The sequence below is a fragment of the Aythya fuligula genome, chromosome 4 (assembly GCF_009819795.1).
Source record: "Aythya fuligula isolate bAytFul2 chromosome 4, bAytFul2.pri, whole genome shotgun sequence".
Lineage (NCBI taxonomy): Eukaryota > Metazoa > Chordata > Aves > Anseriformes > Anatidae > Aythya > Aythya fuligula.
Genome location: NC_045562.1, coordinates 28,317,556 through 28,323,613, shown reverse-complemented (window position 1 = coordinate 28,323,613; position 6,058 = coordinate 28,317,556).

The window sequence follows — 6,058 nt, the reverse complement described above, 5'->3', positions numbered from 1 at the left end:
ATAGCCTAAGACAGGCTAATTTATATTAGTTCACAAAAACTAACAAATCTTGGTACATGTACACGTACCATTTATAATAGTATATTTATCTTTTAAAGTGGATATATTATAGATAATTGTTATATATACCTATCCACATTTCTTCAAATTGATACTAAAATTGTTTACCAGAAACAAAACATGAAATGATACTTAAGACCAAGCCTATCAAAAAAAAAAAAAAAATCTTCATTGATAAAAAGGGGATGTGCTTCTCAAGGTTACTTCTAAGGATTAGAAGCTACGCAAGACATAAAGCATAGCTTTAACGATTTTCTTTGTCTCCTCTTTTATTACATTATAGCTGGCTCAGTCAGTCATTAGTCTTTGTTTACTCACTCACATTCTCTACGCAGCGACTGAAGCAGAACATCACAAATTAACTGGATTAGTGATTAGCCACCTGTAGGAACTCAGCCACTTTGCAGGATTTGGTCTTAAAAAAAAAAAAAAAAAAAAAAAAAAAAAGGACCTAAAAATCTGACAGATAATTGAAGAATGTTTTCCAGCTATGGCTGCTAAATTGAACAACAGTCTGAAACTAAGGCACCAGCATCTCTATAAGTAAGCATTTAACACGGACGTTTCCAAAACTACCGTGTTCAAAAGTTCAGTAACCCACATCAGTGCTACAAAATTTCACTCAAAACTCCTTAGATGTCTGATGAAAGAGAATTTTCTTAAGCTCCAGGAACAGGTTAGAGTTCTTACTGACAAGTCTCTCTGTGCCTCAGGAGATGTAATAGATTTACTTTTAGGTTTACTTGGTTTTAAGTGCAATTTATGAAAAAAAAAATCTACCTTTAAGAATATCATCACTGGACATTGAAACATCCAAAATTCAGGAATGCCAAGATTAAGCATATATTTATAGACAGACAATTGTACATACATAGAATGAAAAAGAAAGAAACTGGTGTTTAAATAGCTTTTCAGTTAAAGACCCAGAAGTCTTCCACATGTCATTAAAAGCAAGACTTTTTAAAGCAAGACTATGCACTGGCAATATAGAATCTATATGTAAACTACATCACGCAAAGATCTGAGTTATCACCAATACACTTGGCACCTGAATGATGAAAAAAGGCAAGACAGATTAGTCTGTAATTTTCAAAATGGAATTCCCTGAAAAGTCAAATCAATATTCTGTATGTCAAAAAATCCTATATTTTCAAGTCTCACTTGCACCAGGATTCAAAGCAAATAATATTTTATCCATATGATAAAAATAAATAGAAAAACATCTGATTCTTCTAGTATTTAAAATTATTATGTCAATCTTTTCTCTCAAAGGAATTTTAGGTTAACATTTCCATAGAGGACTATGCAAAAATAAAAAAAAAACAGGGGATTTTGAACACATATCCCATTAACCTTTAAAGAAGATATCTATCTAAATCCCTTATACTTTAAAAAGGCTGAGTTATTTTGCTTTTCTCAGATCTGAGATAAAGTGAGTGTCAATGAGGTATCTACACTAACCCAGTTTCTACTCTAGTCTTTTGCCTCACACACCTTTCATGTTCAACAGCTTTCTTAACACAATAGAATAAATGACAAGTAACTGTCAAGGAATGCCCCGTTAGAACAATGAATTAGCCTCATCAAAATAATGCAGTCTTAACAAAGCTATTAAAAATACTTAAATCTCTGAAGAGAGATTTTTTCTTATTGAATCCACAAGGATGTTATTTGTACACAACACATGACAAAACATATTTTTTGCAGCAGTTAAATGTTATTTTCTCATTGACATTGCACAGTTGTAATTTAAGTGTATTCTCCTGTAAATTGAAGTCAAAGTATACCTTTAAGATTTTACTAATCAAGTATACCTTTAATATTTTACTAACCAAGCTATCTGCAGAAATAACAGAAAATATATATACTAAGTAGAACAGATGCACAAAGATAGGTCTGTAAAAGTTTCTACCTGGTTTATATTCATCAGCATGGGAAAAGAACCTAGTATCTCATCCGGAGTTCTGCCTGAAATAACAAATTTAATTCCTCTCAAGATCCAATATTTAATGTCTTCCAGACATCTATTCTGTCTGAAATCACAGTTTGAACAGAATCTCAAAACCAGTAACAGGGCACAAGAAACACAGACCTAGTTTGTGACAAATTAAAATAACCTTCTCTGTAAAAGCACAGTTTTTGTGTTAGCTCACCTTCCACCAAAGCAAAGCCTGGGAACCTCGAACTTGACAAAATACCGTAGCTTTCCACTGTTTTTTCCCTCCTGATTGCTTATTGGAATGAATGATTGATTTGCCTAAGAGATTGAGGGTGATAAATCAATGATTTGAATGTCCTACTCTGTCACACCCAGACCCACCACAATTTTGGGGACTATGCTAATCCCCTTCTTGCTAAGGTCAATAAACTCTCCTCTTGCCAGACTGGAGTAGTAAGTAGTTTGACCTACATAACTTACCCAATGCTGCATTTTTCTCTACAGTACAGAAGTTATTTCCATATCAAACTAATATCACCACTTTATCACCTTATGCTGGATAGATGAAAATCTTTCACTGCCAGAGCAATTCCAGGTCCAGAATAGTAATGATAGCAAAAAGTAGCATACTGTGAAGAGAAAACATGATGGGTATACTGGAAACCCTGTAAGGGAAAATCTAAACATGCAGTGACCAGATGTACGTGTAACAAAACATAAAACTATCTATGAAATAAATGTGTCCTGGTAAAGAGTGTAACCTCTCCGCCCCCCCCCCCCCCCCCCCCAAAAAAAAAAAAAAAAAAAAAAAAAAAGACCACAATTTCTGAGAATGCTGTTCATAAAAATGCCTCTTTATGTTTTTAATAGCTTGGTTGGAGATAAGGGGTCATACTGTTTATTACTGTTTATACAGGACAACCTAGGTATGGTGGAATTGAATGTGTGACCATCCAATGGATAGTTAAACAAGTCTTTAAGGCACATAGCCTAGGTATATTTTTCATTTGGAAACTGAATACTGTAGAAAGTCTATTTTTAGTCAAACATTCAATCACAGTCTTCATCAGGAACTCCAAAATGTACTCTTTTCTTTGGTTCTGTCTTGAAGAAAATATTAGTTATTTCAGACCTGAAGTCCATTGAATCCTCACAAAACAGGCCTAAAGTTACCTAGTTTGCATATAAAAATAAGTAAAGATGATTAAATGAATATAGGAAGTGACATTTTTCTTTTCTTTAAAGCAAATCTTATCTGCATCACTTCTTCCAAAAGACTAGACCTCAGAAATTTCTAAATTTTCACAGCACCTACCAGATGAAGTCTTCCTGTTCAAAACAATGCAGGTAATATACTTGGAGACTAACTATATGCAAATTTAGATCCTTAATAACCATCCTCACTGCCACATTAGTTTCAGTGCTTGGTAGAGCCATGTTATTTTATATCTGTGAAAGGTGTACTTGGATTACTCCTCAGGTGGGCAGAGAAGAGCCAAAGAGAGGAAATTCTATTTCCAAGGTGAAAGGTAAAGTATGCGACAGCTCCCTGCCGCTGGCTCTGTGCTAATAAAAGGCAGGCATTACACATGATTAGCATGCATTTCAGACCCCACAAATCATAGAGAAAAATCTAATAAAGCCTTTTGGCAAATCATTACCTACAAAAATTACGTCAGATTCACAGGAAAACAGCAATAATACTTTTTCATACTTAAAGACTTCATTTACCAGCAGATGAACACTACTCTGTGTTGTCATTCAATAATGTCAAATAAACTTTTAAGTGACTAGGACAGAGCATTATTAAGTCTTTCCAAAATTATACATCCTTCCTGAATATTAAGCTGTACTGTAAGTGCCTGGTGCTATGCCTATAGTAATGCTTTCACTTGCTATGTCATCCCTGGGAGTCTGCTATATTTTACTTGACTCTGTAGCAGATTCTGTTACCAAGTGTTCTGTGCAGATTCAGGAACTCTTCATTACTTTTAAGTCTGACTGTGTATGTCACTAAATTTACTAGACAAAAATAACTGACAATACCTTTGAACTGCAAAGAAATAGAAACCAACCTGGAAATTGCTAAATACAGCATACAAAAAAAAAAAAAAAAAAAAAAAAAAAGCTTATTTCTAGTTTTGATCTGTGTGGCACCAATGTTTGTGATGCCATGAGTGCCCAGCATGATTCAAAAGGTCTCCCCTCTGACAAATATCCCTCTGTTAGAGGACATGAAACATAATTCCTGCTTTTTTTGTTTGTTTGCTTGTTTAAAGTAAATAAAGCAGTTTCTAGGTACTGTTATTTGTTATACCATTCTCAAACTAAGTTGCACGACACAAAATGCCTTACCCCTTCAGAGAAAATGACAGGAACTAAGACTTTCATCAGCATTAGTTCCCAAACAGCTAATAAAGGAACAATTCCTCAAATCAGCTTACATCCAAGTGAAATGGTAAGTTATTACCTTCCACAGCAAGTCCAACTTCTAGCACAGCATGGATGCTTTAGATACAAATATCTGTATGATAATGAAACAGCATAACAGCACAAATAAAAAGCCAGGCTTCCTAAACACTGCTAACTCTGGCTGGACTGTCCATGCCTTTTGGTATTGATAGACAAAGTCTGTAGTAGGAGTAGAGAACTCCAAAAGAATGACAGCATCAAGAAGATTAATTTAGGTTGGTCAGTCTCAAGATCCTATGGTCCAACTCTCCGCTCAGTGTGAGGCTACCATGGACTGTTGACCAAAGTCAATTTCTGAATCCATCCAATAGCGTTGACTCCACCACTTCCCTGAGCAGCCTGCAGCAGTGTGAACTTCCCCCCTACCCCACAGTATTTGTCAACATTTTTCTTCAAGGAACCTACCTTTTTCCCTTGCCTGTTTGCCTCCAGGAAAACTCTGATCCCTTTCCATTGACTCTTGTTCAAACTGGACTTAAAAGCCATCAAAATACCAATGATGATTATTTATGAGTTTAAGAGAAATGGTGTCAGGTACGTAATTCCAATTTCCATTTTCCCATGTTACCATAGTTACAGTCATTTATATAATACAATAGTTTATCACCTCCATACTTGTATCTAATAAACGTCAACCTTGGAGTAACTGCAGTCAATCTCCTCCCTTAACCTCTGCTTCTCCTCTAGTTTCTCTCCCCTCCCCAGCTCTTCATTCCTCCCACGCCCTAAGTCTTCACTGTAAGGTGAAGCCCACAAAGAAATGTCAAATCGTATGGAAGAATAACCAAAAATGTTTTAAAAATGTAGCAGAACTCTTGCAGCACTCTGGGCTGAATCTGCAAACAGACATGAGTCACAGAGAATATAAATACTGGTCTACTAGAAACCATTGCTTAAGACTTGCCTCTGACCTGTCACAGCACCAAAACGTAACAATCACTGAGCTACTGACTACTTTTGACACCTGTGAAAACTGTGTTCTGGACTTTAAACTTTCCTGATGTTAACATTGCTTTAATCCCCTCTGCGAGGAAAGAATAGCTACAAAACAAAAAATGTTCTCTTCTTCTGCAGGGATTAAGCTTCCCAACTATCTTATTGAATGAATGCTATTATAAGGTTCTAACCTAACAATTTAATAAAACCTAAATGCTCCTAAATCCTAATACTCAGATGAAAAAGTGAGAAAACATTTAGTATTACATAAACATATTTGGGATTCGCAGAACAAATACCTTATTTGAAAAAAAAAAAATCAGTATTCCACCCTAAATAGTGGATTACATTGGCTAGTTGAACGAACGTAAATGAATTTGCAGGTTAAGTTATTCCACATGGAAGATAAGGCATAGTAGCATTTTCCTTCCACTCCTATTCATGTTGAACCCCTGAACAGCATAGCTCACAACGCATTCACTACGAATTATGAAATACATTTTCTGTATTGAAAACATGGTGACTACCCAGACTTGCAAAGCCCCAGTGCAGGGGCTCTCCATGGGCTGCAGCCTCCTCCAGGCCACATCCACTTGCTCCACCGGGGGCTCCTCCACGGGCTGCAGGGGGACAGCCTGCTCCACAGAACTG